This window comes from Lipotes vexillifer, unplaced genomic scaffold (assembly GCF_000442215.2).
Source record: "Lipotes vexillifer unplaced genomic scaffold, Lipotes_vexillifer_v1.1 scaffold865, whole genome shotgun sequence".
NCBI lineage: Eukaryota > Metazoa > Chordata > Mammalia > Artiodactyla > Lipotidae > Lipotes > Lipotes vexillifer.
This window is the reverse complement of record NW_006795130.1, coordinates 1,869,940-1,894,489: the sequence shown is the minus strand read 5'-3', so window position 1 is coordinate 1,894,489 and position 24,550 is coordinate 1,869,940.

Below are 24,550 nucleotides of genomic sequence, written 5' to 3'. Positions count from 1 at the left end.
ATGAAAACCCAACATACCAAAACTTATGGAATGCAACTAAAACAGTGCTTAGGAGGAAGTGTATGGCTTTAAGTACTATATTAAAAAGAAGAAAGATCTCAAATTAATAACCTAACCTTTTACCTTAAGAAATGAGAAAAATACCAAAACCAAAGTTACAAGAAAGGAAGATTACAGGCCAACATCTCTGATGAATATAGATGTAAAAATTCTCAGCAAAGTATCCGCAAGCCAAATTCAACAATAATTAAGAGGATCAAAATCTATATATTTATTTATTAAAATTTAAAGGGGGGGCGGTGCTTCCCTAGTGGTCCAGTGGTTAAGACTCTGTGCTTCCATTGCAGGGGGCACAGGTTCAATCCCTGGTTGGGGAACTAAGATCCCATCCCACATGGCGCACGGTGTGGCAAAAAAAAAAAAAAAGAGGAATTCCCTGGCAGTCCAGTGGTTAGGACTCCACACTTCCACTGCTGGGGTGCTGGGTTCGATGCCTGGTCAGGGAATTAAGATCCTGCAAGCCACACGGTGAGACCAAAAATTACGAAATAAAAACTACAGAAATCTGTTGTGTTTCTGTACACTAATAATGAGCAATCAGAAAGAGAAATTAAGAAAACAATCCCATTTACAATTGCATCAAAAAGAATAAAATACCTAGGAAAAAATATAAGGAGATGAAAGACCTGTAAGCTATAAACTGTAAGACATTGATGAAAGAAATTGAGGAAGACACAAATAAATGGAAAAGACATTCCATAGTCATGGGCTGAAACAATTAGTTTATTTATTTATTTATTTATTTTATTTTACTTATTTTTGTCTATGTTGGGTCTTCGTTGCTGTGTGCGAGCTTTCTCTAGTTGTGGTGAGCAGGGGCTACTCTTTGTTGCTGTGCACAGGCTTCTCATTGCGGTGGCTTCTCTTGTTGCAGAGCACGGGCTCTAGGTGCGTGGGCTTCAGTAGTTGTGGCAGTCAGGCTCTAGAGAGCAGGTTCAGTAGTTGTGGCACACAGGCTTAGTTGTTCCGCAGCATGTGGGATCTTCCTGCACCAGGGCTCGAACCCATGTCCCCTGCATTGGCAGGCAGATTCTTAACCTCTGCACCACCAGGGAAGCCCAGTTAGGATTGTTAAATTATCTGTACTACCAAAGCAATCCACAGATTCAATACAATTCCTATCAAAATTCCAATGGCATTTTTCACAGAGCCAGAACAAACAATTCTAAAATTTGTATGGAACCAGGTAAGACCCCAAATAGCCAGAACAACCTTGAGAAAGAAGAACAAAGCTGGAGGTATCACACTCCCTGATTTCAAACCATGTTACAAAGCTATAGCAAACAGAACAGTATGGTATTGGCATTTAAAAAACCCCCACATAGATCAATGTAACATAATACCCCAGAAATAAACACATACATATTATGGTCAATTAATTTACAAGAAAGGAGCCAAGAATATACAATGGGGAAAGGACAGTCTCTTTCAAGAAATGAAAACCAGACAGCCACATAAAAAGAATGAAACCAGACCACTATCTCACACCATGCACAAAAATTATCTCAAAATGGATTAAAATCTTGAATATAAGACCAGAAACCATAAAACTACTAGAAGAAAACAGGCAGTAAGCTCCTTGACATTGTCTTGGTGATGATTTTTTTTTGGACTTGACACTAAAAGCAAAAGCAACAAAAGCAAAAATCAACAAGTGAGACCACATCAAAATAAAAAGCTTCTGAACAGCAAAAGAAACCACCAGTGAAATGAAAAGGCAACCTACTAAATGGAGGAAAATATTTGCAAATCATATATCTGATAAGGGGTTAATACCCAAAATATATGAAGAACTCATACAACTCAATAGCAAAAAACAAACAATCTAATTTTTTAAATGGGAAGAGGATCTGAAGAGACATCTTTCCAAAGAAGACATAGAGATGGCCAATAGGAAAATATGTTCAACATCCCTAATCATCAGGAAAATGCAAATCAAAACCCAATGAGATATCATCTCATACCTGTTAGAATGGCTATTGCCAAAAAGACAAGAAAAAAAGATGTGTTGGCAAGGATGTGGAGAAAAGGGAACTCTTGTGCACTATTGGTGGGAACGTAAATTGGTGCAGCCACTATAGAAAACAGTATGGAGTTTCCTCAAAAGGTAAAAAATAGGCCTACCATATTAACCACCTGGGTACTTATGCAGTCGGGAGGTCAGGAAGGGGAGCTCTCACACATGTACCACTCAAGTCAACACACATCCCAACAGGAAGAGATGGACCTTTCATCTCCAGGAGGAAGTGACACTACTCTACTACTGCCGGCAGGATGAAGAAAGATTTTCTTCTTGCCTGGCAACAACTCAGCTAATGAGAAACTGTCACAACTCAGCCAATGAAAAGCCATTCTACCTCAAACTTCTTGTTTCCTCCAGTAAAAGTTTTGTTTTTAACAGCCCCTCCCAACTTCTCTTTCTCCTCTATAAGAGTTTCCTTTCCTTTGCTTTATTGGACTTGCATGTGGTTCCCCATAGTTGCAGGTTCTGAATTGCAATTCTTTGCTGCTCCTGAATAAACCCATTTTGCTGGTAAAAAAAAAATAACTGGCTATTTTCTTGTTTTAGGTTAACAGTGAACATTTAAATTGCCTCATTTTTTATTATACAAAATGCCACAGTAGACATTTTAAAATTTGTACCTTAGAGCACATGTGGGAGAATTTTTCTAGGAGGGAAATTACTAGATTGTGGGGTATTTGCTTCTTAAATATTATGAGCTATTGCCAGATTGCTCTGAAAAGAGCATGTCCCATTTTACACTGGCACCAGTGTATATAGAAGTTTCAGTTGCTGCACAGCCTAGCCAGCTCTTGAAATATCTCTTTGTGGTTTTAATTTGCATTTCCCCATCCCTGATAGTTGAACACCTTTTCACATGTTTATTTGTGGTTTAGGCTTTTCTTCTAATTGCCTGTTCATGTCCTTTGATCACTATTCTACAGAAGTATTTCTCCCTCTTTTTAAATTGATTTTTTAAAGTTTTTTAATATATTCTAGATACTAATCTTTTGTTGATTATACACAATCTGTTGTTGATTATATGTAATGCAAATATATTCTCCCCTTCTCTGGTTTGTCTTTACTTTTTTTTTTATGACATCTTTTGTTGTACAGAAGTTTTTAATTTTTATACGGTTGAATATTTGAATCCTTTTCTTTTAAGGCTTGAGATTTTTGTGTCTTGTATAAGAAGTGTTTCTCTATGCCAAGGTCATAACATTTTCTCCTATTCATTATTACTTTGTATTTGTTAATACAATCAATCTGGTTAGTGTTAAGAGGGAAGGGGAAGACTGATCTGTCCCTTTAGAGGTGACTTTGCATATCTTGCCTGGATTCTTTAATGCTGATTTCATGGTTTAACTCTCTGTGGGTAGTTGTATTCTCCTTATTTCCAGGCTGCAGGGAAAGTTTTACTGAAACTTCCAAATCCTAGGCAGATTTTTATTTAATAAGCCTGGGATGGGGCCCCGGAATCTGAATTTTTGATATGCAATTCAGGTGATTTTGATGCAGAGTCCTTTTAAACTCCTCCGTAGTGCTTAGCCACCCTTCCAGGTGTCTGGAGACTTTGAAATGAACCCACTTTTTGCTAGCTGACGGCTTAGCCTCACTCTGCCTCTGGTTCCTCTTTGCAAAAGTCCCTCCCTGGAAGAATTCTTCCGTGAATGGTGAGTCCAATGTAGGAAGACTTGGCCCGGGCCTGGCATGTGGCAGGGCTCAGTAAATGATGGATGTTCATTAGCCCTGAAGGTCTCAAGTTCTGGGGTGAGCTGGCTCTGTCTCCCTCCTAGACTCATCTCTGCCCATGCTCCCCATCTTGGGCAAGTCACTTAACCCCTCAGAGCCTTAATTTCATCATCTGTAAACTGGTATTAATAATCCCTACTTTACGGGGCTGTTGGAAAAATTAGAAATGGTATATAAAATGCCCAGGACAGTGCCCAGAATGTGGTAGGCAAACTGAGCAGTTGTGTTTTTAATTCTGGAGAAGCTGAAACTTGAAGTTCAGAAGCTCTTCTCACTAGGCAGCCACAGATCCTGGGCAGTCCTGGGGCATCTCCTATTTCCCCTCCCAGTGCCTAGAACAATCCTGGACATACAGGCTTTCAGTAAAGTTTGATCAGTTCATGTTTCTTTCCAGCGTAATAGACAATTTTTACATTTTGTCAGCACCTCCAATGAAGCCACAAAACTGGACAACTATTTTTATTATTTTATTTAATAGGTGTTTGTACAGAGCTTACAATATGTAAGGCCCTGTTCTAAGTGCTTTATGTTAATTAACTCATTGCATCTTCATAATAACCCCATGAGGTAGATACTATTATTATTCCCATTGTCTAAATGGGGAAACTAAGCTAAAGGACAGCCCTACACGGAGTGAATTAAACCCTCCACGTGTGTTGCATTCAGAATAGTGGAACGAGACACCTGGAGAGAAGGTGCTACAGCCTTCTCAAAGCTTTCTGTCTCTGATTGAGTGGCTTAATATGAGAGGAAAATAACCTTTTGAATTGAAAATCATATTCTTCAACAATATTAGTTGTAAAAATTTTTTATATTTTATTTATTTTTGGCTGCATTGAGTCTTTGTTGCTGCGCACAGGTTTTCTCTAGCTGTGTCAAGTGGGGGCTGTTCTTTGTTGCGGTGCATGGGCTTCTCATTGAGGTGGCTTTTCTTGTTGTGGAGCATGGGCTCTAGGCATGCAGGCTTCAGAAGTTGCAGCGCGTGGGCTCAGTAGTTGTGGCTTGCGGGCTCTAGAGCACAGGCTCGGTAGTTGTGGCCCACAGGCTTAGTTGCTCCACAGCATGTGGGATCTTCCTGGACCAGGGCTCGAACCTGTGTCCCCTGCATTGGCAGGTGGATTCTTAACCACTGCACCACCAGGGAAGTCCCAAAAATTCTTATATTTTAAAACCCACCCTACCACATCATAACAATTGAGGTGGCTACTGTAAAAACTAACAAATAAATTGCAAACAACATGAGAAGTATTGGTGAGAATGTGGAGAAATTGGAACCCTTGTGGTGCACTGTTGGTGAGAATGGTGTAGTCGCTATGGAAAACAGTATGGCAGTTCCTCAAAAAATTAAAAAATAGAATTTATACAGAATACTGTATAATTCCACTTATATGAGGTACCTTCATAATCAAATTTATCAAGATGGAAAATAGAATGGTGGTTGCCAGGACCTGGGGGGCAGGGTGAAATAGGAAGGTATTATTTAATAGGTATAGAGTTTCAATCTTGCAAGATATGAATGTAATTAATGCCACAGAACAGTACACTCAAAAGTGGTTAGGATGGTAAATTTTGTTATATGTATTTTACCACAATAATAATAATAATAACAATAATAAATTTTTAAAAGAGAAAATAAACTACTTATGTGATGGTGGAAGAATGGACCGTAGGCACCAGGAGACCAATGCCTTGTCCATTCTATTCATTATCGTATGTACTCAAACAGCGCCTGGGCTTGTTGTAACTACTTAAAGATATTGGATGAATAAACGAACATTAGAAAACTGTTGCGGTCCGGGAGCCACACGCCCGGAGTTGAGTTCCCCAGTAAATGCGACCCGTGTCCCAACCAAGGACACCCGGGAATCACCAACACCAAGTAGAAAGATTAGCAAAGGATTTATACAAGTACAAGTATAGAAGCTTACACAAACTGTCCGGACAGGGTCCCACTCGGAGAGAAGTGAGTGAGACCCCGACTAACAGTCGGGCGAGGCCTTTATACCCTTCACAGGATGGGAAGTTCTCAAGGCGGCAGGGAGCTGTTTAATTTTGAATCAGCCAATCAGGAATCCGGTTCTTCCTGCCCCAAGCAAGTAAGCAAAGCAAGTTTTTTACAGAAGTCAAAATGTACTGTTAGCCCTGAAGCTGTTCTTCTGTTTCTTTCGTCACAAAACAAATCCTCCTGCTAACTCCTGTAGCCCATTAGGGAACCCTACAAGATATGGAAAGCAGTGTTGGGAGGAATGGAGAGGAAAAAGTGGAGTCAAGTTCAAGCCCAGTTATTCCAGCCACACTTGAGCCAGGGAAGAGCCAGCTAAAAGGCCCTTGCCGAGGTTGTGAGGTTTCCCTGACTGGGAAGCAGATAGAAGCTGGCGCTCAGGAAACTGATCTCTGTCTGCATCTGTTGGCCCCACCAGCTTCCCAGGGGCTCTCAAGAGGGACTGAGATGTTACCTGGGACTCCTCTCTCACTTCCTCACTCCTCAACAGTCACCATGACTTTTCCATGAGGCCTCCATCGCACCTCTAACTGATCCTTCCTTTCTACCTTACTGCTACTGGCCTGTAGCAAAGTGGTTTCTAGTCTGTCTCCTCACCTCTAATCCTTCTCTCCTCCAACCCAAATTATACAAAGTAATCTTTCTAAAATCAGTTTTCATACTTTAACAAAATCAATAATGAGCCTCATTCTCTACCTACTAAAATCTAAATTTAGATATTTAGAGGACTCCATGGAACTCCATCCTTTCCCAACTGACAAGCAGGCGGTGCTTCCTCTTACCCTACCTATTCTAGGATTTGGGGTGGGTTTTTTTCTTTTACTTTTTATTATGGAATATTCTAACATATGCAAAAGTAGAGAGTACAAAGGAATCCCTGTAGACCCATCCCGTAGCTTCAGCATTTGTCAACATATGGTCAAGCTTGCTGCATCTGTACCCCAACAACTCCCTGACCCCAGACACTACCATTTTTTTGATTCATGGGCTTTTTAATTCTTTGTTTTCTTCTCTGATTTTCAAATAATATTTCTTATAAAAATTTCAAACATCACAAATGTACAGAACAAAGAATGTGAAAGCCTCCCATAATCCCACATTCCTCAGATAATAATCATTGTTCATAGTTTAGTGTAGGTGTTTTTCAGATTCTTTTTTGCTGTGAATATATTAACATATAAACTAGTTAATATTTTTCACAATATTAATAACCATATTTAATCTGGTTTGCAAATTGTTTTTCCATTTAACAATATATCTTGGACAGGTTCCATATTAGATCATGTAGATCTGAGGCAGGAGACAGATGGGCCCCCAGGACAAATGGTTTGAGTTCGTTCCTTGTGGACCGATACTCCAAGACTGGAATAACAGGACAATTAAGAGAGGCGGCTGGGCCCTGCCCAGATAGAAGATAAGTGACCACATATTCCTCATTCTCAAAGTCAGAAGACCTCCCCAACTACACATGTGCAGAAAGGCTCCTTGGAGGTCAAAAGGGAAGTGATTCCAGCTAATAATGCTCACTTACCCATAGGCCTCTTTGGTAGAATTCATCTTGGCTAAGAGATGCACACGCACACATGGGAAAATCCTGAGCTATACCAAATACCGACTTTGAACCAGGCAAATCAAAATGACTGACCAAAGGAAACCCAGAAGAAATGCCCCATAAGTGATTCAGACTGCCACTAGGGGGCGACACTGTCTCTCTGAGCCCGCCCGTGTGTCTATCCACACGTACTGTACTCTTTTTTTCTCTTAATAAATACTTTACTTGTTTCACTACTGTGGGAATTCTTTTTCAGCAAAGCCATAGGGCCAGGGCCTTGTCACTGACCACTGGTCTAGTGGCTAGGATTTGGTGCTCTCACCACTGCGACCCGACCTCTATCACTGGCCGGGAACTGAAACCCTGCTTCAAGCTGTTGCAGGCTGAGGCCACCCGAGATCAGATCCACCTTGTTCTTTTTAACAGCCAGATTTTATTATACTATACGCTGTGCCATATTCTATCAGGTTGGCCGAAAAAGTTTGTTTCTGTAACATCTTAGGGAAAAACCCAAATGAAATTTTTGGCCAACCCAATATTTAACCAGCCCCTATAGATGGACAGTTGAGAGAGCAGTTTCCATCTTTTCATCGTTACAAAAAGTTTACAGTGAACATGCTTTTACATGTTTCTGCACTTGTGTAAGTATTTCTATAGGAAAGAGTCCCAGAAGTGGAATTGCTTGGTCCTCAGATGAAGGCATCTTAAGTTTAAACAGATGCTGTAAAATGTATGAAAAGTGTATAACAGTACTTATTTTGCCATATTCTTGCATATAATTAATCTTTCTCATCTTTGCCAAGCTAATAAATTTAAACAATTTCATTATGATTTTTTTTTTTTTTTTTCCTTGCGTTATGCGGGCCTCTCACTGTTGTGGCCTCTCCCATTTGCGGAGCACAGGCTCCGGACGCGCAGGCTCAGCGGCCATGGCTCACGGGCCCAGCCGCTCCGCGGCATGTGGGATCTTCCCGAAACGGGGCACGAACCCGCGTCTCCTGCATCGGCAGGCGGACTCTCAAGCACTGCGCCACCAGGGAAGCCCCTCATTATGATTTAAATTTTTAAAATTCTGAGTTTAAGCCTCTTTCCTTCTATTAACCAAGTATCAAAATTCCTGGGGGGGGGGCTTCCCTGGTGGCGCAGTGGTTGAGAGTCCACCTGCCGATGCGGGGGACGTGGGTTCGTGCCCCGGTCCGGGAGGATCCCACATGCCGTGGAGCAGCTGGGCCCGTGAGCCGTGGCCGCTGGGCCTGCGCGTCCGGAGCCTGTGCTCCTCAGCGGCAGATGCCACAACAGTGAGAGGCCCGCGTACCGCAAAAAAAAAAAAATCCTGGGAGGGGGTGGATGGAGAAGGCGCATTACTGGCAGAGGAACAAGGGGGAGAGAGAGCCTGAGCCTGGAGAGGTAGGCAGGTTCTAGATGGCAGGTGTGTTGAGCCTCAAGTTGATATAGCTGGACCATACTACAAGTTAGAAGGTTAGAACCAAAGAGTGACTAGGTCCAGTTCTCTGCATTCAGACTTGGTGTCCTTGAGTAGAGCCTGAAAGCCCACAGCCTGCCTCTGCCTTTATTTCTGGGAGGAGACTTTCTCCAGAAAAGTCTGACTTCAGACCACCAACACCTTCCCCTCAGCCTTCCCCCTTCAAATGCACCAGGGCTCAAGCAGGGTTTCAGCCAAAGATGGTGGACTTTGGGCTCATCTTAAGATTGAGACACTTAAATCATTAGTAGAAGACACTTTTGTAAAACTGTAATACATGAATTTCTATATTTCTCAATGTGTAAAATAATTAATAGCAACCAAAATTATTTTTTGCATCGGACCTGAATTCAGAAAATTCAGTGTGTAGCCACTAACTTCATTCACTTTGTCAACCAACGTTTCCCGGAGGTTTCCTGAGTGGTACCAGGTATTGTTGCTAGATCCAGAGATACAAAGGAGAATAAGAGAGATTTGGAACAACTTCTATTTCAAAATAAACTGTCAATATCCAATATTATAAACAGATACAAAAAATAGAACTGACAAAAAGAGAATGAGTCAGCAAGAGAGACTCCCTGATCTGTGTTCAAAGGGATAAACACTAAATGCAAACAAAAACAAACAAAAATTTTTTTTACCATGTTTAAAGATTACCAAAAGGAGATAGTGCAAAAATACAGAAAATAATGTTTTAGAGTCAGCTGCAAGTGAATATGAACTATAATGAAAAAAAACTTGTTTCAAAATGCAGCTCATCTGATAACTTGGTTGTAATATACAAGAATCATGAGCAATTAAAAATATTTTTATCAAAAATGTATAACCTGAATCTAATCTTAGAGAAACATCAGACAAACCCAAACTGAAGGAAATTCTACAAAACAACTGGCCGGTAATCCTTGAAAACATCAAGATCATAAAGACTAGGTTGATTAAAGATGTTAAAAATAAATAAATAAATAAATAAAAATAAAAAGAATAGTAGTTTACAGTAAAAAAAAAAAAGACTAGGTTGAGGAACTCTTCCAGATTAAAAGAAATTAAGAAGACAAAACAACTAAATGCAGCCAAGAATGGATCCTTGACTGGGAAAGAAAGAGCTATTGAGGGCTTTATTGGGGCAATTAGTGAAATTTGAATATGAACTCCAGATTAGATAACAGTAATTTAACAATGTTAAATTTTCTGAATTTAATAACTGTACTGCGATTATTTAAAAGGATGTCTTTACTGTTAGCAGTAAAGATGAAAATATTTAGGGGTAAAAGTCTACAATTTGCTCTCAAATAGTTCATTAAAAAGATAATAATAGTATATATTGTATAGAGAGTGATAAAACAAATGTAGCAAAAATAAGAACAACTGGTGAAAATAGATGAGGAGCGTTGGGAGTTCACGGAATTGTTTTTGCAACTTTTCTGTAAATTTGACTTTTTTTCAAAATAAGAAGTGAAAAATAAAAAAGCCTTGGGAATTGCCTGGCCGTCCAGTGGTTAGGGCTCCGGGGATTAAGATTCTGCAAGCCGCGCAGAGCGGCCAAAACAATAAGTAAATAAAAATTAAAAAGCCTTTAAGATATGTAAAGATATAAAGAAATTTCTGATATCTCTGGTATGGGAGGGTTATTGTTTAGACTGGGTCCATCATGCTTTCTGGAAAGAGGGGGCTAACTATTCGAGTAAAGCAGAATTGGATGCCCGAACACAGCCCTCTGATGTCCCTTGTTCATGGAGTGCAGCTGTTAGAAAAGAAAGGATACCAATGGCTGAGCTCCAAAATGAAATCAGCTTTAGGGACAAGGTTTATCTTTGTACCTCTGCCCAATTTTGCCCCTGAACAGCAAGCAGTATGTGAGACCCTGGCAGCAATTCCTAACCTGGCCCACCTCTGCCAAAGGCTGAAAGTTGTCTGTACTCTCTTCCTTTTCCTTTTTTTTAAATTTGAATTTTCTTGATCCTTACCCGTGAGGCCAGGAATGCTCTGAAGTTTCCATAGATTGGAGTTAATCATTTGCATAACACAATCTGGGCCACCCTGTTCTTTTCTGGTGGAAAGGAACTTTGCTTTTCCTTGTAGGTCCCTGAGAAGATAAGTTGTGGGTCTTCTGAAGCTGCCCCAGGCCCTGCGGATGGAGATTTGCCCACCAGCTCTCTCAGCAGGGAGCCAGAGCACAGTGAGTCCCCACGGGCTGGGAGAGTCTGTCCTACTTGGGGCTAGACTGGGTGGGACTGGGCCAGGTGGGAGGTTGTGGGTGGACTTGTCAACTCTCAGTGTGACCTTGAACGTTGAGGCTACTCCTCCGAGGCTGGGATAATATCTTGAAAATTCAGTACATTTTCATTACAAGTTGACCATGACTGTTTCATGGAAGAAGCTGATAGGTCAGGAGAATATTTTTCCCTTGTGTACTATGCAGATTTACCTAGGAGGCATGGGTTCTTGGCACTCGCTCACTAAGTGGAACTACAGTCACTAACCAGGTATCTTTCGGGTGCTTCCCAGAGGTTCAAGTGGTCAGGGTCCCTGCCCTTAAGGAACTCAGAAAGAGGGAGAAGAGCCAATGTGTTAGGACAATACACTGTGTCATAGCAGAGAAAGAGCAATTACCTAGAACCTTGACAATATGTTTTTTTATTTTAAAGCTGAATGGCAAAAGCCACAAAAAAATTAAAAGGTAAGTGATAAACTAAAGGAAAAGGATTTGCATATGTGTCAACTGAAGAGCTAAATGAATGAAAAAAAAAAAAAGACCTATTACTCAATAGAAACTGAGGCCAAAGCAGACAATTCAATGAAAAGGAAACACAAATGGCTGTTAAACATATGAAAAGGTGTTCATCCTCACTCATAATAAGAGAAATGCAAATTGAAATTTCTACGGGATACCACTTTCACCTTGGCCAAAAACGAAGGTTGATAACGCTGTTGTGGAGAGCTGCAGAAACAGGCCCTCACTGGAACAACCTCTGTGGGGCAAGTTGGCCATAGCTGCAAATTTTTAAATGCACATCTTTGACCCAACAATTCCAATGTTAGGCACTTATCTTGCAGACATGTGTATCTTGCGAAATGTTACACTGTTAAGTGAAAAAAGCAAGGTACAGAACCGTGCATTATCATATGCTATTGTTACCAAGTCCAAACTCACTCTGCTCACCTCACGACAGGCCAATAAATTGGAGACGAGGTGTGGAGGCAAGGAATACGACTTTATTTGGAAAGCCGGCAGACCGAGAAGATGACAGACTAGTCTCTGAAAAACCGTCTTATTCGGGTTTGGATGCCAGTTTCTTTCATAGCACAGAGAAGGGGAGGAGATGAGGAAGTAAAGTAAAAAGGCCATAAGTTTTGCAAATATCACCTGGAATGGGCAGCCTTGGGGAGGGGATGTGTTAATTTCTTCTTTCTGAAGCCATCCACAGGTGGAACAGGGTCCGGATATTTCCCTGAACAAAGGCACTTTGGTTTAACATTCAGGCACAGGGGCAGGGTTCCCCAAGGCAGGCCATTATGTATAGACAGTATCCTTTTAGTGAACAAAAGCAGCTGAAAGCAAGGGTTAAAGTAAAAGAAACAGGTCCAACATGTAATCCGATTTGGCTCTTCCCTGTTGTACTATCAGTCGAGTTTATATCTCAAACCACATGGCTGTACCATAACTTTCTTAACTTTTCCCCCAATGCTGGATGCAGTGTTTCCATGTTTTTATGATTATAGGTAATGATGGATAGACATCTTTTGTACATGAATCTTTGCCTGCATCTCAGATTATTTCTTTAGGACAGTCCAGATTACTGCCTCAAAGAGAATTTATGATAACAACCACTACAGCTACCATCCCTGTTTGTTAAGCAGCCTGTACTTTTTCTTCATCCTCACAACAGCCCTGTGAGGTAGGGAGAAGCATCCCATTTTTCTCATCCTTGAGGAAAGGGGCTTAAAGGAGGCCAAGTGACTTGTCCAGGGGTACACAACTGGAATGGTGAGGATCAGGACTCACATCTGCTTGACTCCCACACCCCTGCTTTAGAGTCCGCTCAACTGCGTGGGGCATTTTTAAGGCTCTTGATAAACGTTGTCAAATTACTTTCCAGAAACCTCGCATCAGTTTACGGTCCCAGAGAGAGTGCTAAGCTTGCCACACCCAGGCCAATGTGGGGAGATTCCATATTTTCATTTTGCTAATTCAGAAGGGAAAAAAAATAGGGTCTCACACGTCTTTTTTTTTAAAATAAATTTATTTATTTGTTTATTTTTGGCTGCATTGGGTCTTTGTTGCTGTGCACGGGCTTTCTCTAGTTGTGGCGAGCGGGGGCTACTCTTCATTGCAGTGCGCGGGCTTCTCATTGCGGTGGCTTCTCTTGTTGCGGAGCACAGGCTCTAGGCGCACGGGCTTCAGTAGTTGTGGTGCACGGGGCTCAGTTGCTCCGCGGCATGTGGGATCTTCCCGGACCAGGGATCAAACCCGTGTCCCCTGCATTGGCAGGTGAATTCTTAACCACTGAGCCACCAGGGAAGCCCCTCACATGTCTTCAATAACTAGTAGATCTGAACATTTTTCGTAGGTTTATTAGCTATTTGTACTTTTCCTCTTTTTTTAAGTGTTCATGTTGGACTATGTATTCTTTAAAATATATCAAACTTTCTTTAAAATGTATCATGTCAATTCTTATCTAGTCTCAGTCAAAACACTGGCTCATGTGGGCAAAAGCAGCAGCCTAGGCAAGGTGATGGGTTGTTCCAGCTCCTGTGTCCTTGGCTTTACACTGGAGGTCCAAATCCAGGAGGTTTATGGGACCTCCGTGGGAGAAATCAGGCACATTCAGATTGAGAAAGGTGGCAGCAAGGAGTTGGATGTGATGCTTAAACAAAACCCACACTACAATGTCCCAGCTACGTATTTATTGCTTTCTGCTAGAGCAATAAATGTCTGGGGTCATCCTCACTGAAATGGACCTTTCCTTCTACATGATGGCTGACGTCAGGCTGGTGATGACGCTCTGGCTGGCACCCCCCAGAGGCTGGCACACTTTCAGCAGATCAGAGCTCTTCCAGGTGGGAACCTGCCAGTTTCCAGAACCTTCTGCCTGATTTCCTTTCTTCCTTCTGTGCAGGCCACTGGGGTCATGTCCAGCCGGGAGGAGAAATGCTGGGCGCTGGCTCCCCAATGGCGGAGGCACAGAGGCCACGCCAGGCCCAGGTCCTGCCGGGCTGGCCCTTCCCGGGGAGGTGGTGGCGCAGGGCGTGGGGCTCCCCGAGGCAGCCCGGCGGGGAAGGGAGGCCAAGGCACCGGGCACAGGGAGGGCTCCTATCAGTGCCTGCTGCTCGCTGCAAGTTTGGTGCGCCTGACAGCGGCCCTTCAGCAGGGTGAATTCTTTCAGAAAGGGACTCATTCACACGCTGCCAAGACATCCGCGGCCTAGTCTTGAATTCACACAAAAAATTAAAAACAGAACAGAAGCCGGGCTAATTTAGCAACTTGCAGAGATGCCCCTGATGCTCCTTCGCGCCGAGAAGGGGCCTTCCGCCTCCGGGAGGTCTCACCGTTGTTATTTTGAGTCCTGCGGCTCTGGGCCTGCCAGTGACAGCTGAGTGACTTAGCTGGCACCGTGGGATGCTGAATGACAAAGGCACAGAACATCGCCCGGTGGCTGGCAGGTGAGGCCGCGGCGGGCGCGACTTTGCGCCCAGGAGCCCCTGCCCCAGCACCCGTCTGCGGAAGCTTCGTGTCCTCGCTCGCGGCGTCGCTCCTTCCTCCTCTCTCTAAAAAAACTCTTGTCGGAATTAAATGAGAGGCTTTGGCACGCCGAAAAGTGGTTGTTCCGGAGTCCTCACGGCCTGGAAGTGGTCGGGCCTCTGGCCTCCCTGAGGCCTGGCCTGGGCGGTTCTTTGTCACCGCCAGCAGCACCTTCTCTTTCTCCGTTCTGTCGAGTGCCAGGACTCCTTGCTTCTGCCTCAGAGGCCGCTTTGCCTTCCGGGGCTCCTGCCTTCGTTCCTTCCCTTTTTTGGTGGAGCCACCCTCCTCTCTGGCCAAGAGCCTCCGGCGTCGGTGCCTGGGTGAGGTCATGGGTGCCGCAGTGTAGCTTCTGGTTCGCGGGAGAGCGCCGTGTGGGCAGTGTGAGGAGGGCAGGTCAGTGCCTGCCTGGACTCCTGAACAGCCCCGCGAGGCCACCCTCGTGGGGCAGTGGCTGGAGCCCTGGGCTTTGAGTTCAGACCTCACTGACAGGCACAGAAAGGGAATTCTGACCTCCTGCCAACCACTCAATACCTCAGGGCCACAGTTTCCTTGTCTGTAAAATGGGGGATAATCGCAGTATTTAATAAGGATTTTTGTGAGGGTCAAATGAGCCAATTCAGGGAAATCACTTAGCCCTGTAAGTACTCCATAAGTGGTAGCTATTATTAATAATATTGTTAGGCCAAGCACTCAAAAGCCATGCTCAGCCAACATGCTCCCGCAGTCCACTTCAACATCCCTTATTCCCCCACTGTTTATCCTAAGAGGTTTTGAGTAGAGCCACAGAATTACACAACACCATGCCCAACGATTGAGTCCCCTACTCCTTTAATTGACAGGAACAAGATGCACTTCTCCTAGGCCCCTTGCAAATCAGCTCCTACGTCGTTTGTCATTTCTTAGAGCTCCAAGAGTAGGCTGAGAAGCTGCAAAAAAGGGCACTGAATGGACTGGGGCAGAATTTCTTTCCCTTGAGAAGCAGCCATTTTTCCATTTTTGAGTTTCAACAAACTCATCTTACAGTGGTGACAAAGTTAATTATTTGGAAGCCAACAAAGCTAATCACTAAGGTGATTCCAACTCACTTCTACTGTGTTCAGACACACAGTAGATTCTATCCTGAGAATGACACTACCGCCCCAGGCTTTCACAACTCTTTTGGGTTTTTTCTGTTTTTTTTGTTTTTTTTTGCAGTACGTGGGCCTCTCACTGTTGTGGCCTCTCTGGTTGCGGAGCACAGGTTCCGGACGCAGGCTCAGCAGCCATGGCTCACAGGCCCAGCCGCTCTGCGGCATGTGGGATCTTCCCGGACCGGGGCACGAACCCGTGTCCCCCGCATCGGCAGGCGGACTCTCAAGCACTGCGCCACCAGGGAAGCCCCACAGCTTTTATTTAATGAAGAAACTGATCCACTTTTAAATTCGCTTCATCTCACCAACAGTTTTACTAAAGCATTCTGGGGGAAGTCCAACATAATGTGATATATCTGATATACCACAGCCAATGGGCAGTCAGCTGGGGTGCTTGGAGAAAAGGATAATTAGGAGGGAAGTGCTTTTACCTCAAGGACACAGTTACTGAGATTTTAAAAAGGTATTTGTAAAGTACTGCATTTGGGGAATATATTAATTTAGGTTCTCCAGCTCTACTACCTGCTGTAGTAGACAAACTTCAACACACATCTCTTTGGCTTAACACAACAAAATTTATTTCTCCTGTTACACATTCAAACCAATTGTGGGATTGGGGGAATCTGCTCCATTCATTCACTCAGGGGTTCAGGCTGATAATGGCTCTGCCGAATTATACAATAGCTTCTCATCTGTAAACACATGGCTTCTGAGATGCTTCAGCAGAGAAAGAGAGAATGGAGAACGACCACCCTGGTTCTTAACTTCCTTGACCCAGAAGTAGTACATACCACTTCTGCTAATAGTCCATTGGCTGAAACTAGCCACATGATCTAACCTAACTGAAAGGAAGGCTATGAAATATAGGGGAGGATAGGGAATACTTGGTGAACACTAATCTCTCTGCCATAGGTTGAGATACTACAAACTACAAATAAATTGAACTTGGAGTTGTTATTTTAGGTCATCAGTTATGATTCAGGAAACAAAACAGGAGCCATTATAGACTGTTTACTAAAGGTTATCATTCGATGTGTGACATTGCAATGGAAAGAAAATGGAAGATATCAGTCCCAACCAGTAGATATGCCCAGTCACATCAGCCGCTGAAGTGAGCCACATGGAGCAGAATAATAGGTCACAAACTCCAGAAGTGGGTAGCTAAAACAGTTGTGGGAGTAGAGAGAGTGGTTTCAAGTCTCTCTCTCTCTCTCTCTCTCTCTATATATATATATATATATATATATATGTGTGTGTGTGTGTGTGTGTGTGTATACACACACACACACACACACATACATAGCAGAGAAAAACCGAATGTAAAATATAATAAATGTAGTATATAATAAATAAAACACACCCACTGATCAAATGCTGAAACGTTAAATGTTTAAAGACACTCCCCAACAAACATACATAGCTTAGAAAAAGTGGTTTTAGATTAGGTAACAGGAAGTACAATTTTACAGTGGTCAGGGAATGTATTCATCCAACCATCATATATTTAATGAATGCCTATGATGTATATCACACTATACAAGAAATATTTAAACTTATGAGGTTTACAGTCTAATTTATGAATTTTATAAGAGGTTTTAGATAAGCAGATAACAGATCCTTAACCTTTTTACTCAACATCATTTTTTTTTTAGTTGCGGCATATGGGCTTCTTAGCTGTGGCATGCAAACTCTTAGTTGCGGCATGCATGTGGGATCTAGTTTCCCGACCAGGGATCAAACCCGGGCTGCCTGCATTGGGAGCACAGAGTCTTACCCACTGGACCACCAGGGAAGTTCCATCAACATCATTTATTAATACCATGTGCAACGCAATTTGGGGAATATAAAGATAAACCCACTCCCAACTCTGAAGGAGTTTCTGGCCAAGGTTGTTATGATCAAGCTCAACCATGGTCTCCCACAAGCAGTCTTGTTACTAATACCGGGAAAGATATGGAGCTGGTTAAATGGCTCACCAGGCTGATCCTCTTGGCCGTCTTTGGGATGTTTTTAACTTGCTCACTTGAATGATTGGATGTGGACTGAATTGAAGACCTTATAGATGAAAAGGCTAATTCAGGCCCTCTGTCTTCAGTTCTGTTAAAAAATTGGAGTATTTCCGGACATGGAATGATTATCATACATGCAACCTGTCTGAGAAGTCTCAATATCCTAGTAAGTCCTAGTAAGTTACCTTTTACCACTTCAGTTTCCCTAGCTGAATATTTTACCGCAAACTTCAGTCACAACAGAAATATTGACTGAGGTAAACAATTAGAATACACACCAACATATTATATTGCAGTGTAAGGACCTACAACTAATTCTCCCCCTTTCCCCCCTCTTTTTCTTTTTTTATTTTAAAGATTTATTTATTATTTATTTTATTTATTTTTAGCTCTGTCGGGTCTTAGTTGCAGCATGCGGGCTCTTCCTAGTGGTGTGTGGGTTTCTCTCTAGTTGTGGAGTGTAAGCTCCTGGATGCCTGGGCTTTGTAGTTTGCGGCACGCGAGCTCTAGCTGAGGTGTGCTAGTTGCGGCCCACGGGCTTAGTTGCCCTGCGGCATAGTGGGATCTTAGTTCCTTGACCAGGGATCGAACCCTCCTCGCCTGCATTGTAAGGCAGATTTTTTGCCACTGGACCACCAGGGAAGTCCCCCTCCTTTTCTTTATTATCCACACTTTCTATGACAAATATGTATAAAAATGTTATAATTTTAAAATGCGGTAGGAAATAAAGAAAGGTATTCAGCAGTTTCACTCTTTCATCATTTCTTTAGACACTTTACATACAAGAATGATGACCTTTTAGGAATCACAGGGTAAGCCAATAATAAATTACTGAAAGCAGAGATTTGTAATTTACTGTTTAAATATGTTGTAGGATTTGGGGCCTGGCCAAGACTTTAGAGATGATGTAAAATAACTCTCTTGATTTAATCTATTCATTAACAAATATTTATTGAGCATCTGCTATGTACCAGGCATTGTACTAGGCTCTGAGGACAAAACTGTCCATACGGGGCTTACTGTCTCATTGAAAACCTGACTTTTAAGACATTGCCACTCTGTGATTTGTCCAAGGACACATATTAGTTGGTGGCAGAGATAGATAAAAATCTGGTACCTACTTTTATTTTGGTGCTCTCTTCCATATTCCTTTGCCACTGCCCTTCTGAGCTATATATTTTCTTTCTGTATTAAAGATAGAATAAGAGAAAACCATCTTCAATTAGTTGAGCACACTGAGTTGGGCATATTGGAGAAAATTGTTAATGATTAGATTGAACATGATCTATATACTTCTTAACCCTGGAAAAGTGTAAAATAGTCCAGTGATTCCTAAATGCATTCTGGTCGGGTAGCCAGACTCAGAGGTAAAGTTTCACTCTCTGCATTGAAATGGAAAAAAAAAAAAAGAGGAAGAGAGAAAATGTACATGTTGATGTAGAGTTATTCACTTTCATTTCATGGGTGGGACTATCCCTTATTCAGAGAGTTCTTTCTTTTATGTAATGATGCAGATAGTGGATGGCAATTAGTTCTTTTAAAAGATGTCCTTAAAAAATAAATAAATAAAATAAAAGATGTCCTTATTATCAAAATTAAAAGTTGGCAACTTTGTCATTTTCCCCAATTTCAAAATCCAAAGGACTGGGAATCATTAAATTCAATATTGGGGTAGTTCAATTTTTCTTTGGTATAGCCTGGTGCTAAAAACCACGTCTTTATTAAGACTCCCTTAAGTCTCAAAACAATATCAAAAACATCCCTGAGAACTCTGTCCTCTCAGCAACATTTAGCTAATTTTATGATCTTTTACCACCCTCCTGTCTTCTTCAGAATTTCTCACCTGTTGCTGAGGCATCCTCCTGGTAAATATAAACCAGTGGTTCTGTACTGTGATTGCACAAGGTGCTTAAAAAAGAATACTAATAATCAGGCCCCACCCCCAAATATTCTTAAGTGTCCTGAGGTGGGACTTGGTGCTAGGCAGATTCAAAAGTTCCTCAGGGCTGCCCTGGTGGCGCAGTGGTTGAGAGTCCGCCTGCCGATGCAGGGGATGCGGTTTGTGCCCCGATCCGGGAAGATCCCACATGCCACGGAGCGGCTAGGCCCGTGAGCCATGGCCGCTGAGCTTGCGCGTCCGGAGCCTGTGCTCCACAACGGGAGAGGCCACAACAGTGAGAGGCCCGCGTACAGCCAAAAACAAACAAACAAACAAACAAAAGTTCCTCAGGTGGTTCTAATGTGCAGCCAGGGATGGGGAACCACAGGTGTGGTTGGTGTTTATTAAGTAGCTTCTATGTGTCAGGCTCTAGGGCAGTTGTACAGATGAACAAACCGGGCTAAGCAGTAGAAAAAAGCTCATTAGGAAAACAGACTGGCAAAATGTGACAACAGAGTGTAGTAAGTGCTTTCTTTTATTCCGTAATTCAACAAATAATAACAGAGCACTTAACAAGTGCCGGAGCTGGAGTAAAGGTCTGCTTCAAGTCCTGTGGGCTACCTGCAAAGACCAGGGAAACTTAACAGAAGAGCCTGCAGCCAAGGAGGGATTTGGAGGAATCTTTTTCCAAGGTCTTCGTCAGATAAGCTAAAGAGGGCGGGCAGGGCTGCAGAGGGAACAGCGTGTGCTGGGCCTGGAGGAGTGTGTGGGGCTGGGAGAAGCCAGAGATGAGATAATGGTTGGGTGCAGATGTGCATAGCCTTAGAGGTAGACTGAGGAGTGTAGACTTGGTCCAGAATGCATTTAAAAGACACTAAAGGTTTTTTAAGCTGGAACAAATGGGGTAAGAGTGCAAAATACTGCTATTTAAAACAACGCAGGCTTCTCATACACATCTATAGCTTGGATTTGCTAGCTTACTTAAAACGAATGGTTTGACTGATCATCTCCCACCCCCTTTGCCCTTGATTGACAAAACCGCACTGTGACCTTGTTAGGATACAGTTTCCAGTCGTGTGGCAGGTGGAAGGACAGTATAGACCAATGGTTTTTAAGTGACTAATTGAATGTGAATAGAATTCATCATGGGCTGTGGCCTGGACAAATCAGTCCAGGGTCCCTGCTTGCTGCCTCCCTTACCCAATTTCTTTCAGAAGGACTTGTTAGTGAGTCTGTGGATGTGATCCCTCTTATCAGAGTATTTGTCTGACTTGCTTCAGAGCAGGTAAGCAAACCCAAAAGATCAAACCCTCCAGGTTCCCTTCAGCTCCTGAAGCTACTCTGCATTCTTTTTTATCCTTCCTCAGGACTCAGGGACAAATAGGTCAGACCATGGAATCATCTCAGTACTAGGGACTATAACCTTCTGGCTAAGAAGCTCACAAAACAAACATTCCTTTGCAGTTGGGAAAGAAGGAGATTCAGCCTAAGCCAGTGGTTATGGTCATAAGCTTCAAGCCAAGTCATGGGCTAAAAATGTAGATTTGGGAGCCTCACTATAGACCTACTGAATCAGAATCTGGGGTTAGGCCAAGGAACCTGTGTTTTAAGCACTCATTCCCAGATTATTTTGATGCCACTGATCTGTGGACCACACTGAGCAGTTCTGGTCAGTGGTGCCCATTGGCAACTATTTTGGGGGAGGGAGGAGGACTGGTCAGATGGGCCCCTGGATTCGCAATCCTTCAGTACAGTCAGCTTTTAAATTTTGCACTATGCTTGGTTTTCAATTCAAGTTATTTCTAGGTTAACTTCTTAATTGAGCTGTTTAGCTCAGCCAAGGATTTGAGATACCACAGATAAAGAGAGAGGTTTAGGAGGAAGCATTAAGTATCTCCAGCTGTGTCTCTGTTATCCTTTCCAGTCCCACTTATCTGAAGAGCCAGGATTTCTCAAAGGACAAGTAACCTTGGAGGGAAGTATCATTGGGAAAGCAGCACAGTACCTTTCCTTGCCATGCCCATTAGAGAACTATGTTTGTTAAGAAAAGAACCTCAAAAGACACATCAAGATGTTGTATAAAGATACTTCCCTCTTCTGTGTTTGCCAGCCCCTGGGATTACAGGAGCACAAGTTTAGACAAATAAGACCCATTTCTATCTAAGATATCTGTTCAGGTCTTGATGCACTGGAAATCCATGTGGCTAACTCATTAGTGATAACAAGTGTTAGATGCTCGTAAATCTCCCACAATTCATTGGCTGAAGACATCTTAAATGTGGACTTATGGGTTTTATTGTCTTTGGTTGCTTCTTTAGCATACTCTGAGTGTACAGATTGGGGGTTTTGAAACTTGTTTTTAATTAAGACATGGTTTATTTTTATTGCTTGAGATAAAATGCAGGCTGGGAGACTCAAATCTAAGTTACAAAATAAAGTGCATCTGGGCAGACCATAGGAAAAAAGATAGAACATAAAGGCTGAAGTGTGTGCTAGGATTCTCAAGTTTACTTAGTAATTTCTTGGGGAATAAAAATCCCAGCACCTGCATTTAAAAAAAAAAAAGCACACCTTATAAATGTCCTTCTCTTTGAAATACCTAAATGAACTAGACTGAATTATAAACTAATGGCTTGTAAAAATTCACCTTGAGTCAGCTACTGAAGATACTAAATAAAAGAGGTAGAGACTCTGAGGAAACCCAACCTGCTGCTTGTTTGTTTTATCAGTAATGTAACTCAAAAGTAGCCAAGCGAATGGCGGATGGTGGAGCTTTCCCTGTGTTTTGTTTCCCTGAGCTGAGCCCGTGAATGCCAAGATTTAATCTAAAGAGGTTTGTGTTTTAAAAACTAACAACCAAGTAATAAAACACCTATAAAAGGGATTTATAATGGAACCAGTGACAGTTTTGAGTGTAGTATTACAACTCTTCTGCTCCCCCTCTCCCTTTTTCTATCCTTTCATCCAACTCTGTGCCCTTTGTCTTAGCTCCTTTCTCACCTTGCTGCCAGGAAGCATATCAGTAGGGGCAGCTCACACTCCAGAGAAGCAGACCATCTTTAAAAAGTGAAGTGTGTGCTGAGCTCTGCATTTGATGACTGGGCTGTGCTGCTTGTTTTGTTTGAGATAAGTTGCTCTAACAAAGTACCTACCTAGTGTGTACAGTGGTTTCTAATGGGAAGTTGAAGATGCTGCTGTTGCAGTGTCAGTGCCATGAGGATGCTAGAGTCAACCAGGGGACTCCTCTCCCTGGGACCATGTGTCACCCTGGCAGGGCCCAAGACAGCCCTGGGACGGACTTCAGTCAACAGGTGGTTTTCCACCTAGGCCACCATGCCTGAAACTTGGCTCTTTTACAAAGCCATAGTTCTCCCCTCACCAAGAAATGGCGCCTCGAAAGGGAAACTTCGTACTCCAACTCCGTAGGAGCCATTTCTCGAGCCTACTTTTTCTATTTTCAGAGGTTTCCCCTGCCAGCATCCCACCCATCTCCGGGAAGAACGAGGGACTCTCTCTTCACAGTCTGGAGGGCGATGGGAGGCATGTGGGCAGCGTCAGAGTGGCTTCGCCTGGGCGGCCAGAGGAGTCCCCAGCCTCCCTCTTGTGGGCCTCAGGAACTCGGGGGGCCCAGGGGAAGCCTGGAAAACCGAACTTCGCCATCAGCCTTCCTTCGAGCGCTGGCTAGAGGAGAGGGGGAAGGGCCCCCCAGCCGTCTCCCCCCGCCCCCCAGCCCCTCTGCCATCCGGCTACACCGCCCAAGAAAGCACTGAGAACGCAGCTTAGAGCTCTCCAGCTCCTCGCAGGCCGGGAGAGGGCATCTTGAGGGGCAGCTTCCCCCTCTAGCCCGCGTGTGACATCCCCACTCCCACCCGAGGATGCCGCCGCCGTGCCCTGTCCGCAGTCGCTGAATGTCACTGCTCCCTCTTCCTCCTGATCAGGGTAGACACAGATCCTGAGGCATCCCCCACCCCAAAACTGCCGCGATTGCCCGAGGGTACAAGGCCCGGGCGGACGACGAAGTTTGGGGCCCACAGCGGCGGGAGGGGGGGCGCGTTGGAGAGGACCGCACCTCTCAGTCCCAGCCCTGGCGGGCACACTCCCCGCCCCAAACGGCCCAGGCGTCCCCATCCTCCCGCGGACACCGGTATCCCCGCCCTCCCCCGAGGGCGGCAAGCGGAGCCCCCCAGGGCGGAGGCAGGTACCCCCGGGGCGGGGACTGGGGCGGGCGGGGTCCAGGCTGCGCCCCCGGCCGGGCCGGGCGGGCTAGCTGGCGGCGCGGGGGGAGCGGGGCTGGGCGGCGCTGCCTCGGGCTCTGTGCGCTGCAGCCCGGAGCCGAGGAGGAGGAGGCGGAGGAGGAGAAGGAGGCGGCGGCGGTGGGTCCCGGGCGGGGGGAGCGCGGCGCTGCGGACCCGGGCGGCTGGCAAAGGACGAGGCGGAGGCTGAGGAAGGCAGCGGGGAGACCCGGGCTGCAGCAACAAAGGGCAGCAAGCGATTGGCCGGGCTGCAGGCGAGGTTAGCCGGGGACCGGGGTGGCTGGAGGCAGCGGCGAACGGTGCACGTGCTTGCAGACACTGGCGAGTGTGCAGCCGGGGGGGTGCACGCCTGGCGGGTAAAGGCTTGCTCCCCCTCGGCATGGGATGGCGAGGAGGGTGCAGCTACATCGTACTGCCAGCACCCGGCCAGAGGCTTGCAGGATAGGGGTGCGTGGGGGGTAAGGATGCGAGCCAGGGGGCGGGCGAGTAGTCGCCCGGGACGGGACGGGAGAGGGTGGAGGAGGGGGCGGGATGGAACGCTCCAGGAGGCGCGCCCGTCCGCGCGCTCCACCGCAGGAGCTGGCGACTGAGAACCTCGAATTTTAACTTCGCGTGCCCGCCCGCGCGCGCCCGCCCGCGCCCACCCCTAAATCCTGCGGCCGCCGCCAGCGATCAGCTCTCACACAAA